Below are 14,890 nucleotides of genomic sequence, written 5' to 3'. Positions count from 1 at the left end.
CTGTATTACCTGCTGTTGAGGCTGAAAATATTGAGTCTGTTTAATCAATATCTAATGATGTTTGCTGTAATGATGATGCTGAAGTTAATGTGGTGCCTAGTATTAGTACAAATGATTTGGCTTCTGATGTTAATATTGATGAAGTATTGCCCAGTACTAGTGGTTCTAAACAGTTGGAAAGTAAGGAAGGTGTAAATGATGTAATTCAAGAAGAACTGTGCTCTGACATTTTGAATAATGAGGAAATGGAGGAGGTCCTGTCTGATGATCCTGAGTTACAGGAGGATTCTCTGTGTGATAATGATGGCAATTCACAGGGAGCTGTATTCAATTCAGTTCAGGCATATTTTTCAGGAGGCTTTAATAAAGACTCTCTTTAAGGCTTGGAGGAAATCAACAGCTTTCTGGACGGAACTTATGGCAAACAAATTAATATAAAGGATTTCTTTCCTGATGTAGACAAATTAGTTTAGTCTGTTACTTTTTATCAGAGGAATGTTGGAGTCGATGAACTTAGTGAGAAGAAGCGTTTTGGGTTGAAAAAGCATCTTACCACTATAAGAAAATGTAGAGAAGTGGATAGGAAAAATAAAAAATCTAGAACATATCTGTAATTATATAACCATGTATTACACAGTGTCTTTTCTTTGCTTTTCCCTCCTGCTTTATTCTTTGATCCCTATCTTAACTTTGTGTATGGAAGTTTTAAGGATAGGCTCTTTAAACATTAATGGTGGGACGGATAGTTTTAAGCATGCTCTAGTCAATTAAACCATTGAACAAAAGAAGCTTAATATTGTTTTTCTTCAAGAAACCCATAGTGATTTGGTAAATGAAGCTGAGTGGAGATTGTGGTGGAAAGGACATAAAATACTTAGCCATGATACAAATCTAAGTAGAGGGGTGGCAATTTTTTTCTCCTCAACCTTAAGGGTGGATATTAAGAGCATAGAGGAACCATTGAAGGGTTGTTTTATTTTAGTTCAAGCTCAATTTGAAGGCATGCTTTTTTTAATGGGGTTCTTAAAAAAAATTCTAGTGAAGAATGTGTTATTATTGGTGGGGTCTGGAACTGTACTGTGAATTTTACCATAGACCATAATACTGAAGAACCTCACATACAGTCTTCAGGTTCATTGTATAAATTGATAAAAGAATTCAAGCTCTTGGATATGTGGAGAATTAAACACCCCACTGCTAGACAGTATACATGGGTCAAGGCTTTTAACAATAGAGTCAGTGCTGCCCGCTAGATAGAATTTATGTGTCAAAATGTTTTAGTAGTCGAATAACTGAATGCTTCATTTGCCCTGTAGGTTTTTACAATCATCATTTGGTTTTTATGACAATGACCATGTCTAAGCTACCTAGAAAGTCTTCATATTGGCACTTCAATGTTAAATTGCTGAAGGATGCTGTTTTTTGTGATAATTTTACACTTTTTTGGGAATATCAGAGGGGGGAAAAAGTACTTTTGAAAACTTAAAACAGTGGTGGGACATTCAAATAAAAACTTTTTGTCGCAGTATACAGCCAACTGCAGTAGTAGGGCAAAAAATGTGATTGAAGCCCTTAAAAAAACAAATTAATTTAATGGAACTTCAGTTGGTTGATGCACATGATTCTGTATTGTATAATAATTTACAAAAAAGGAAGAGAGAGCTGAGCCTGGTCCTGAATGAGAAGGTAAAGGTAGCTTTGGTAAGGTCCCGTTTCATATCTCTAGCAGAGATGGACGCTCCAACTTTTTTTTTTTTTCAACCTGGAACGTACGGTGGCTCAACAGAAACAGATGCCGTGTCTTAGACTTCCTGATGGGAGGTTGACCTCTAATGTTATGGAAATGTGGAATCATGCTCTGGACTTTTATTCCAGTCTTTATGCTGCAGAGAACTGTGATAATGACTGTATGACACGGCTTCTTCAGGGCCTTCCTCAGCTGGACTCTGATTCTAAAACTGCCCTGGATGTTAACATAGCACTTCAGGAAGTTACTGCTGCTGTGGGGCAGCTTAGTTCAGGACGATCCCCTGAAATAGATGGATTGCCAGCAGACTTCTAAAAGCGGTTCTGTAACTGTATCGGGCAGGACCTTTTTGAATGTGTAAGAGATGATGTTTTGCCTACTACCTGTCAACATGCTGTTTTATCATTATTGCCAAAATGTAGCTCTTTTAAAAAACTGGTGTCCTGTTGCCCTTCTTACAACCGAATACAAGATTTTCTCGAAATGTCTGGCAAATAGACTAAAAAAATATTTTGAATTGGTTGTTCGTAGGGATCAATCATATTGTATTCCTAAGAGGTCTATTATGGATCATTTGTTTTTAGTGAGAGATATTTTAGATATTTGTAAAGTTTTTAATGTCAATGTCGGGTTTATCTCCCTGGATCAAGAGAAAGCTTTTGATCGTGTTGACCACAATTATCTTTTTAATGTGTTGAAAGTCTTTGGTTTTGGTGAAATTTTTTTAAAGTTGGTACAATTATTATATACTTGTGCTTTTTGTATGGCTAAGGTGGGGGTGGGTTGAGCCAGCCAATTTCTATATTAAGGGTTATTAGGCAAGGCTGTCCACTGTCTGGTCAACTACATAGTTTAGCAATTGAGCTGTTGCTTTTTAAACTTCGAGAAAATTGTCAGGTTTTCATGTGTCTGTTTTTTTTTGTTTGTTTGTTTTTTGGCTCAAGGATCTCTCTCTCTCTGCTTATGCTGATGATGTCACAGTTTTTGTGAATCACAGTGAGGACATTAAGCTATTATCTGAAGTTCTCAGTATTTATGAAAAAGCTTCAACAGCTAAAGTAAACTGGTTTAAAAGTCAAGCTTTTTGGGTGGGTCAGGGGCAGTTTGAGAGGCCTTAGAGACCTTAGGTGGGGCAGAGAGGGACTTAAATTGTTAGGAGTTTTTCTTGCGTCAGATATTTTTCACTAGTTAAACTGGGAGGGCACAGTGGAGAAGGTGTGCACCAAGTTGTCTAGATGGAAATGGTTGCTACCTCAGTTGTCCTATAGGAGAAGGATTTTGGTGATGGCACATGGCACAAGCTAACTGTGTTACAGCCACCTGCTGGACTTATTGAAGAAATTCAAAGGAGGCTTGTGATTTTCTTTTGGTGTGGACAACACTAGATCCGTTCTGCCGCGTTGTTCCTTCCTGTTCAGGAGGGAGGAGATATCAAATCTAGAATAATGGCTTTCCATTTGCAGGCAGCTCAGAGGCTGTTGTACCACACTAATGTATCCTGGCTGAAGACAGCATTCACTCTCCTCAGAAGGGTAGGAGGCATGGGACTGGACAAGCATCTGTTCCTAATGCAGCTCCAGAATGATGATCGGGCGGATCTTACATAATTTTGTAAGTCAGTTATGGAGGCATGGAAGGTGTTTACTATTTCACGTTCAACAGATATACCTGCTGGCTTGTGACTTTTTGAGGAGCCACTTTTTCTCATTTTTTTTCCCATCAAGACTCATGTCTGCCCCAGTCTACGCTCACGTTTAATTGCTGCGGGATGCACAAAGCTGGGACATGTTTTGAGTATTAGCTTAGTGGACTTGAGTGAAAGGACGGGGGTGAGATCATTGCGACTGCTGAAACAGGCCACCACTTGAGATTCTTGAGTCTCTGGATGTGGATCATAAGACTTTGCTAAATGACTCAGCAGCAATTGATCAATGGAGAGAGGGGGTTCTTTATGATTTTCCCTCACTTAATATAACTACTGCTGTGGAGGAGTGGCAAGATGATGGAACGTGTCTTTTGTCCTTTAAAATCCCTTAGCTTGGAGAGTTTGAGAAAGCAGGAAAAAAAAGCCCTTTACTTTTCCTGTGTGAAGGCATCTAATGCTCATCTTCTGAGTGGAGTTCCCTCAACAAAATGGACTGAGTTTTTTGGTATTAGTAAGAGGCTGCTGGCCTATTCAAACGCCCAACTGACAAACAAACGGGCTACCTCCAGTGGAGGATTGTACATGGGGCGATAGCCACAGACAGACATGTGGTGCACCTTGACCCTTCTGTAGGGGTGGTTTGTCCTTTTGTTCAGACATTGAAACTGTTTTTCATTTATTTGTACAGTGTGCTCAGTTGAATGATCTGTTTTTTCAATGTTATCTCAATGGTTTACAGCAAATGGTGAAGTTTTCTCTTTTGAAATATTTATTTATGATCCAAAGTATTCAGCAAGGGAAAAAAAATCAGTTGACTTTACTGAACTTTCTGTCTGGCACAGCAAAACTTGCTATCTGGAAATCTAGAAAAAATAAGTTGTCTGGCCAGGGTTCTCTGAATGTGGTAAACATGCTTATGGGGTTGGTGGCAGCTCGGCTTAGGATAGAGCATGGCTATTATAAAATGGTGAAGTGTGTACAAGTATTCATGGACATTTGGGGGATAAATGAGGTCCTGTGCACAGTTAATGATGATGGTGATTTGTTGCTTGCTTTTTAAATCTTTGAAGCTTTTGTATTTGTCTGGTATTTTGGTTATTTCATGGTTTGTTTTTTCTTTTCTTTTCTGTGGTTGTAATTTTATTGTAAACACCTTAATGTTTTAAAGGTGTTTTTAAAATTCAAAATGCTCTCTCTCTCTCTCTCTCTCTCTCTCTCTCTCTCTCTCTCTCTCTCTCTCTCTCTCTCTCTTTCTTTCTTTCTTTTATCAGCCCTGTTATACAGCATAAGCACACTGTACAACCAGGCCACAGTGGGCCCAGGAAAATACAATCAAACAGAAAAACATTGTTTCATTCCTAGCCATCTAAATGAGGACATACCATATAAACTTCTGTTATTTTAGAACAAAGCTAATTATTATTTTAGTCTGTGTGGGTGCTTCAACATACTGAGCTGTGATGCATGAGTGGGAGACCCAGGTTCGTGTCCAGCTCCGGTCTAGCAACAACATCTGTCAAAAAAGTGGCAAAAGGCACTCATGTGGTTCCAAACCTATGACTTTCTTTCTTATGTTGAACATAAGATGAAATTTTTATGAAGAATGTTGATACTGCACTCAATACAATGAAAGTGATGTGAGTGGCACACTGTGTCACGTCAAAAGCAGAAAATGACAATTTTCACATTGCTTTTTGGAGCAAAACTACAAGTTAAAAAAATGAGTAGCAGCATCATTACTTTATTTTTACACACACAAAGTTGACTTCAGTGCCCTTTGTTGCATTACATGCCAATTATGTGAGTCTGTAAATGGGGAGGGGGGTAGACTTTTTTGTGTTTTTCCAAAGTTGAAATGCCAAATTTCCAAAGTATTAAAAATATCTTAATATCCTTTTAGATTCTGCTTCAGAACAAACATTCCTTTTGTATTTTCATTTTTCAGGCCATATATAGCTAAATCCCAAAGATACAGGGCTCTCAATGTGTCTTAATTCGAAATGGTTAAATTGTACCCATTAACAATGGTCGAAAATCAAATGTGGGTCATGTGGAATAAAGCTAGTTTTTCTTATCCAAGGTCTGAAGTACAAATAATTTTGAAACTAGAAATAAAAAATAAAAAATCCAAATTAAAGTTTTCGAAAGTTCAAAAATACACTATTATTAAGACTCATATGGCTCTTCAGTTAGTGCAATACCTATATCTAGTTTTTGGAATTTAGAAAAATCATCTCTAACTGAGTTGACACAGAATGACCTAACATGAAGCTGAGTAAATGATGAATTTACATATTTGGGTGAACTATCCCTTTAATTACAATAAATAAATAAATAAAAATCTGCCTCTCCAAATCAGGTTCAACCAACCACAGAGACAAAGACACTTTTTTAATGTTCAGTTTTGCTATAGTCGTCGTCTCTCTCCCGTCTTGGCAGTGTACCCCGTCTTATGTCTATCTATATCTATATCTATATCTATCTATATATCTATATCTATCTATATATATATATATATATATATATATATATATATATATATATATATATATCAGAGGCAAGAGCTTTAGACCAGTCAACTAGAGCTCTATTCAGTGCCCACAGGGGCTCTTCTGTTCTTCCATAATGCCAGGTCTGCACCTGTCTTCCAGCCCGCCTCCCCGTATTCACGGGTACCCAGGTCAGCCTAAATATAGCCCCATCGTGCCCCTAAACCTCCCACAACCCTGATCTCCTATAGGCAGTGCACCGTGGATAGAATTTCACACACACTATGAGATACTATACCATTGTCATGCAAGAAATACCAGACAGGCACAGCCAGTCCTGCTGTGCTGTTAAACCTGTGGGCATGCTCTTTGTTGTTTGTAAGTGACTTGTTCACAGTTGCTTCAAGCATGAAGGGGTGGTGCAGTAAGAAATTAGGTGTATGATGGAGAATTTTGCCAGTAATCTGTGCAAGATCATTAACAGGTGAAGCTGACTGACAGAATATATTATATGCGCATGTCGCATCAGCTCGACCATGACTGACGATGCATCACCGTGGAAACAGCGTTCCTAGATAATAATAGATTCCATAGAGTGATTACGGAAATGTCACAAAATTCCTGTCTGCCGTTTACATCTCTCATTTCGGGGTGCCTATCAAAGTCTTGCTGCATGATGGATGAACATAATTATTGGTGGAAATAATAATGAGTGCAGTTGTCAGTGTCAGAAGAGTCAGGTCAGATGAATCGTCCATCACGGACACAATGAAATCACAGATACAGGCTGTTGCAGAGCAGTTACGCTGCATCATGTCTGCACTGCCTCATTTCGCTAGTTGCCATTTGTGTTGTGAGTGTGTGCGTGTTTGTTTGTGTGCCTGTCTGAGCTATCAGTGCCAATACAAAACATAACAATAAGAAAAATGTCTATGCCACCATAGCTTTTACGGTGCCGTGGAAACTGTTTGCGGCGCAAGAGAGAAGTTTTCTTTTACTGTTAAAGGAAGACACATCCTAGTACTCTCAGCCAGCAGACAGACCAATAAAACATGACTTAATAGTGTGAGAGAGTGAGAAAGGCAGAGACCGCTTGCTCACTATAATTAAAGGAATAGTTCACCCAAAAATTAGAAGTTTCTTATCATTTACTCACCCTCATGCCATCCCAGATGTCTACAACATTCTTTCTTCTGTAGAACAAAAACATTTTTAGAAGAATATTTCAGCTCTGTTGCTCCATACAATGCAAGTAAATGGTGACCAGAACTCAGAAGGTTAAAAAAAAGACATAAATGCAGCATAAAAGTAATCCATAAGACTCCAGTGGATAAATCCATGTCTTCATAAGTAATATGATAAGTCTGGGGGAGAAACAGATCAATATTTCACTCATTTTTTTACTAAAAAATCTCCACCTTTGACGAACCCCAATTGGTTGCAGTTGGTGGCTTAATGTGAAAGTGAAAGTCACTTCTACACCAGAATGTGTAAGTGAAAGTTAAAGTACAGATTTACAGTAAAAAATAAAAAATAAATAAAAAAAGACTTAAATATTGATCTGTTTCTCACCCACACCAATGATATCGCTTCTGAAGATATGGCTTTAACCACTGAAGTCATGTGGATTACTTTTATGCTGCCTTTTTGTGCTTTTTTGGACATTCTGAGCTCTGGTCACCATTCACTTGCATTGTAATGACCAACGGAGTTGAGATATTCTTCTAAAAATCTTGGATATTCTTTCCAAACCCTGAGTTGGATATTATGCATTCCTATCCGTGTAAAAACCATGGCTATGTGCCATTGAGAAATGGATTGAGGATACCTTTTAAATTTCAATTAAATTTCTGAATTTTAATTTGAGGTAGCAAACAAGATCCAAAATTAAAAAGTTGAATGCAAGGAAATAGAATTAAAATTAGAAATTCATATAACTACTTAAAGTTCAATTTAAGTCATTTTTTCTTAATGAATCACCATAAACATGTTATCATACATATGGGGTATTTACAGAAAACAATAGACAATACTAATAGTCACTGTTTTAAATACCACCTTTAGAAATTATATATATACATACATACATACAGTGTATATACTGCCGGCCAAAAGTTTGGAATAATGATTTTGCTGTTTTAGAAGGAAATTGGTACTTTAATTCACCAAAGTGGCATTCAACTTATCACAAAGTATAGTCAAGACATTACTGATGTAAAAACAGCACCATCACTATTTGAAAAAAGTCATATTTGATCAAATCTAGACAGGCCCCATTTCCAGCAGCCATCACTTCAACACCTTATCCTTGAGTAATCATGCTTAATTGCTAATTTGGTACTAGAAAATCACTTGCCATTATATCAAACATTGCTGAAAGCTGTTTGGTTCGTTAAATGAAGCTTAACATTGTCTTTGTGTTTGTTTTTGAGTTGCCACAGTATGCAATAGACTGGCATGTCTTTCTATGGTCAATATTCCGTAAAAAATGGCAAAAAAAAAAAAAGAAAAAAAGAAAAAAGAAACAGCTTTCTCTAGAAACTCGTCAGTCAATCATTGTTTTGAGGAATGAAGGCTATACAATGCTTGAAATTGCCAAAAAACTGAAGATTTCATACAAAGGTGTACACTACAGCCTTCAAAGACAAAGGACAACTGGCTCTAACAAGGACAGAAATAGATGTGGAAGGCCAGATGTACAACTAAACAAGAGGGTAAGTACATCAGAGTCTCTAGTTTGAGAAATAGATGCCTCACATGTCCTCAGCTGACAGCTTCATTGAATTCTACCCGCTCAACACCAATTTCATGTGCAACAGTAAAGAGAAGACTCAGCGGTGCAGGCCTTATGGGAAGAATTGTGAAGAAAAAGCCACTTTTGAAAGAGAAAAATAAAAAGAAAAGGTTAGAGTGGGCAAAGAAACACAGACAATGGACAACAGATAATTGGAAAAGAGTGTTATGGATCTTAACCCCATTGAGCTTTTGTGGGATCAGCTAGACTGTAAGGTGCATGAGAAGTGCCCGACAAGACAACCACATTTATGGCTGTGAAATGGGATGAGATGTCACCTGAGAATCTGGACAGACTGACAGCTAGAATGCCAAGGATCTGCGAAGCTGTCATTGCTGCACATGGAGGATTTTTTGATGAGAACTCTTTGAAGTAGTTTAAGAAGTTCTGAAAAAAAAAAATTCAAATTGTAATAGTAATTTTTCACGTTATTAATGTCCTGAATATACATTGTGATCAGTTGAATGCCACTTTGGTGAATAAAAGTACCAATTTCTTTCCATAAGAGCAGAATCTGTACATTATTACAAACTTTTGGCCACCAGTATGTGTCTATATATATATATATATATATATATATATATATATATATATATATATATATATATATATATATATATATATATATTAAAACATACTTTTTTTGACCAGGGTGAAATAACACTTAACTCTGAACAGCATATAACATTTGATATTTAGTAAGTTAAAAAAAAAAGTTCAGTTGAAAGAGAGTCCATTTTAATTTTCAGAATTTTGTGCGTCTAAGAATCTGTCCATATGGTAAAGATGCACAGACATGGTTTGAATGACTCCATCACTCTGCCATTAGTAAGCTGTATATCAGTTAACAGTAATGAGAGTGGGAATCACTACCGACCCCCACCTACCCTGCAGACACTGCCAGGCTCAGAGATACCAGCACCTTCAACAGTGCTGATAGGGCATGTTACAAACATAATTCTCTCCCCTCCTCCATCTATTCCTACTCCTTTCACTTCATTTTTCACAGCCATCCCCCCACTGACATCAGGATCTGTCTGATCACTCCTCTCTCCTCCGCTGTCCCCTGAGCCAAGATCGCCCATCTGCCCTTATCCTGCTTCCCAGCTCGCCTTAGTGGTCTCTCTGTTTAGGTCACTATTTAAGTGTGAAAGACATATCAAGGTCTCCATAGAGGAGAGGAGAGAGAGGAGAGGAAAGGAGAGGACCTGGAGGGTTAGATTAGAGTCTAGGGACAGTATAGATGAAAGCAGTAAGGATCAAATGTTAATCAATATGCAGCACATGCTCTCTCAAAGTTCTTTAGTGTCACCCAATTGCATATGTGTCAGGCACCGCATTCGGATAATCTGTTTTGTTTTCTTCATTTGTGTTTGAGCATTTGTGTGTGTAATGGGAGACGGCGAGAACAGTATGGATAAAGCCATCTCTGATGTCCGAATTAGCCCGTTTTTCAAAGCTGGCGTAAGCAGTGTTTTCTCAGCGAGTGTTCTAATGCTGCCATAATTTGTGTGTGTGTGTGTGTGTGTGTGTGTGTGTGTGTGTGTGTGTGTGTGTGTGTTTCAGAGACTTAGAAGACAGGAAAGAAAGAAAAAGGAATGTGAAAAGAGGAATGATAGGGTGGTATACAAACAGGGCTCAAAGGAGAGAAATATTATAGAGAGAAAGGGGAAATGAGAGAGAGAGTGAGATAAAGAGAACATAATAAGCCTAATTGGAGAGAACAGATAAGGTGAATATAGACTGTGGCATTGGTGACACTCAAATTGCTTGCTTCTGCAGGATCATTCCTTCTGTTAACCTGTTCTCCATTAGCTTCACTCAGACTGCTGATATGTGTGTGTGCAGTGGTGGAGCTTGCATTTCTTTATATGGGTGGGTGCAAGTGAGAAAGCCTGGGTTAGGTCCAAGCTCCAGAAACTGGATAAAGCCATATAATCAACGGAAATCAATGGAAAATGGCCTGAAATTGTGACATACAGTGGCAGTTTACAGTTTAGCAAAATGTTTGATAGGTTTGAAATGTCAAAACTAATTATATATACACTACTGTGCTAAATTAAGACTACATAGCAATTGGGTCTACATAGCATACATAGCACTGGGTCGTCACTTGATGTCCAATGTAAAATCTGGGTCCTGATGCAAAATATTTTAAAATGCACTGCTCTATATGCTAAGATAACTCACACACAAATACACACACAAATACACACACACACACACACACACACACGTTGGTGCAGCTATCATTATGAGGACTCTCCATAGACATAATGATTTTTATACTGTACAAACTATAGATTCTATCCCCTAACCTTAACCCTAATCCTACCCCTAAACCTAACCCTCACAAAAAACTTTCTGCATTTTTACATTTTCAAAAAACATCGTTTAGTATGTTTTTTTAAGTGATTTGAATTATGGGGACACTAGAAATGTCCTCAAATACCACATTTATAGCATAATACCCTCGTAATTACCAGTTTGTAACCTAAAGAAATGTCCTCGTAAACCACCCAAACCTGCCCCCACACACACAAGATTCCCCAGGCACAAACTTGGCTATCACCACCTACACCAGCCTGTCCTCACCCTGCATGGTCACTTCCACCACCCTGGAGAAACATGAAGGTTTCAACCTGACACTGAGCTGGACTCAATCGGCCCTCCTCAGGGACCCTTCACAGACTTTAAGCAATCTTGTGCCCCCAAAGCAGGGACACAAACATACAGAGACCCACAACCCCATCCTCACAAGCTCCACAGGGATCCACAATATCTCTCTGTGTGTATGAAGTTGCACCAGTATAAAGCACGCACTTCCATTTCAAGGCAAAGATGATAAACGGTCAGTGGCTCGTATGGGCGTCCATGAACTGAATGACACATGACTGTTTATGTCCAGTTTGCTCTCTTTCTCCTTTGCTCTCTTTCTTTCTGGATCAGCATCTCTCAACCTCTTTCAGCCTGGAACACTGCATGTTGATTTAAACATTACTGAATAACACACCCTCTCCCTGCTGGGGGGGGGGGGGGTGTACATTTTTTATTATTTTTTTAAATAGCTGGTCACCAGCATGCAATTTATATTTAATGCTGGTACACAAAATTGTGTGACTAGTTTAACCAGCAAGACTTCCTTGGTTAACAAACATTACCAAAAAAACTACATTTTCCACCAACTCGAGCAGCACCAAACCAGCACTAACAAGTAATAACCAACCTCTACTAGGATAAACTACTTTGCTGCATGTTGTAAGATGAGTCATATGCATAAGGGAAATACAGGCCCACTGACCAGTAGACTACTGTTAGTCGACTACTGTAGTAAAAATAATTAGTCATTAAAGTCCTACTCCAAACTTTAGTTTATCAGTTTGTTTCAGGGGACCCATTTGTACTTGTCATTGACAAGGTCTTGGCAACTTTATCAGAGCACAACCTTGTTGAGTGCATTTAATTGACTTTTAATGCCACAAAACAAGACTAGATTGAAGGTGCATGCATGTGATTTAAATCTAAGTACACTGGGAGTGGATCGATATTCTAATTAAGGGACATTAAAGGTTTGGAAACAGCAGTGGAGCAAATTTAAATCTATTCAAGAGCTTTAATTCTTTAATCAAGGTAAGCCATTGTAATCGTTTAGGGTGGTCAAAATCCAGCGATACCCATACAATGCTGTGTAGTCCAGAAAATTTTGTTCAAATCAAAATGTATTGACCTGCAACCAGATCACTAGAAACTAACCTCATCCAGTCTTGTATTGATGAATTAAAAAAAAACAAAAAAAAAAACACCAAAACATGTTTTTTCAAAGTAATTATAATTTAAGTCAATTAGCTTTTCTTTACCCATATTCCATAGTTTCAACCTCAGAATACAGCATTTTTTCCACAGCAGTTTATTATTGTATATCAAGTATCTGAGAATGATCTGCCCTAATTGGAATGTAAAAAACAACATGAACTGGTTGGTTGCTTCACATGACAGTCAGACAGTATTTTCCTTTCTTAACTAGCATTTTTTGGCTAGAATAGGCTGCAAAGTGGACCAGATTTTATACCACAAGTCAAACGTCTGGCTCTTACAACACTGCATATTCCATAACCAAAGGTGTGTGTCCTTCTTTATAACATCAGAAATGGGAGGGGTTCATAGAATTATCTCAAATAGTGTGGTGCCTTCTAACATTATTCAGTCAGCTACAGATACCAATGCAAAAGCTACAGAGGCTTACTCTGCACTACACTCACAGAGTAGAAGACTAAGAGAGAGAGAGAGAGAGAGAGAGAGAGAGAGAGAATCTAAGAAGACTGATTAATTCATAGTAGCCATTCCTCAAAAAACACCCAAACCACAGACCACAGTAAAGAATCACCACAGCAGTCTCTCTCTCCCTCTCTTTCTCTGTATGTTTGTGTAATGAAGTGTGGTAAAAAAGAAACCATTAGGTCAGAATCATCATGCAGAAGATCAAAGTTTTCTCTGAATACTCATTGCCTGGGGGCCCTGCCAGTTAACCAGAGCTCCCCTTCTTTCTGCATCTTTCTCGCCCCCTCTTTCCTTCTCTCAGGTCAGGTTAAAGATTGAATAAAAAGAGCCCCTGGCATTCGAATCAGCCCATTCTCCTTCATCTCTCTTCAGCATCGACAGTGTATCACAGAATGTCACTCACTCATTGTTATTCTTTCGTTTGCACTCTTTCTCCTTCAAAATCTCACTCTCTGGCAGATGTAAAGCTTTTCTGGGGAAAGTGATAACAAAAATGATAAATAGACAGAGTTTGTTATGAACGAGTGAGATAATTTCTCAAAGTCTAATCCAACATTCCTACTCCCCCTCAGATCATATCAGCATTAAACTTCTGCACAAATGTGTTTCGGTCTGCTCAGAAGAGAGACATTCTCACATTGTTAGTGATTGTGGGATGGCAATACAAAACACATTCAAGTTCTTCTAAAGGAAAAGCAGCCCAAACATCTGTTGTGTCAAAATGTTGCTGCACCACTGAGGGTGTCTGGGATTTGTTTGTTTTTTTCACAAGCCAGCAGGAGCTGCAGGTGTGACTAGCAATAAAGCAACAAGAAAGGGCCGAGTATGTTTGGCCCATCAGGCAGCAAATGTTGTTGGCTAATAGCAGTTGCCAATGAGAGACAAAGGGGTCTTTCTTAAAGGGGTGTTCATCGACTTTAAAAACTGAATCCTCCATTGGGAAGTATTCATATGTCAGGATGCTTTATTTTTCATCTATCTGGAGACACTTGCACACATATATGAATAAATATATGAATTTCAATGATTGGTACCCTGCAATTTTTAGAAAATTATTAAGGGACAAATTTAATCACGAACAACAGCTGTGATTGGTCCATCTGGTCTAACCCCACCAGCACTGAGAAAAGTAACTTACTACGTGACAATGGCGCTTGTACATGTCTGTTTCAGCAGCAGACTAAATGACAATGTAAGACCCTTAGAAAGTTTAATGACACTGGATTAATGATAAATAGTGTATATAGCATATAAGATATTATAACTCTTTCCTGTTTCTATGACTCTTTGCTATACCTAAAGTCACTTCTCCATTCAGAGACCCTACCCTTTTTTAATGAATTTGGTCAAACTAGAAACTAGTTTGTTTAATTAGTCCTTTTGTAGAATCAGATCAGATCTACTCAAATACTCTTAAGTGCCCATACACTCTGTTGTTTGATATGTTGCTTCAGTCATGTGCCATCTGCAGCCGAAAGCCATTCACATACAGTACCTGCCCAAAGTGAGATATGCCTCTTATCATCATTCTTTTGTCTGTAGTCTGCCCATTAACACTCTTTTTATACACCCATCTTTGCACTAGTATCGGTGTCATCATAAAAACAATAACAGCGTAACCAGCGCATTATGACTGCGTATAGCATGTTAGCACATTAGCGCCGTGAATGCAGAATGTAAACATGACAAATTACACATTATCTACTGCATACTGTATGTTTTACTTTAAATCATCATCGAGTGGTTAAAACAGCTTCTTTTTACTGCTCTCGTGTAAATTCTACTCATAGAATGAGGCATGAAGGCATTGATAAAAAATTTGAATGTCACATTTGTTAAGGTTTAACATGCAGTCTTGTGCATCCCCTTACAAAAATCTAAAGTTCTGTCAAACTTGCTGCAAATTTGCAAATGCAAATGAGCTTGTAATTTGCCAC

General features: G+C 38.1%; 1 protein-coding gene across 4 annotated transcripts in view; it reads right to left on the bottom strand.

Annotated features, from left to right (window-relative positions):
* The window catches only part of LOC127424442 (semaphorin-6B-like), a 166,200-nt gene that overhangs the window by 118,362 nt on the left and 32,948 nt on the right, over positions 1 to 14,890 (bottom strand). The window contains exon 1 of one of the 4 annotated variants that reach the window (XM_051669672.1): positions 8,954 to 9,070. The exons of the other annotated variants lie outside the window; for them this stretch is intronic. The gene's annotated coding sequence lies outside the window, so the exon portion shown is untranslated. Of the gene's footprint in view, positions 1 to 8,953; positions 9,071 to 14,890 lie in introns of those variants that run through there. 4 annotated transcript variants of the gene reach the window in all.

The sequence above is a fragment of the Myxocyprinus asiaticus genome, chromosome 33 (genome assembly GCF_019703515.2).
Source record: "Myxocyprinus asiaticus isolate MX2 ecotype Aquarium Trade chromosome 33, UBuf_Myxa_2, whole genome shotgun sequence".
Taxonomy (NCBI): Eukaryota; Metazoa; Chordata; class Actinopteri; order Cypriniformes; family Catostomidae; genus Myxocyprinus; species Myxocyprinus asiaticus.
The sequence above is the reverse complement of the archived record's forward strand: the minus strand, read 5'-3'. Positions and strand labels throughout refer to the sequence as shown.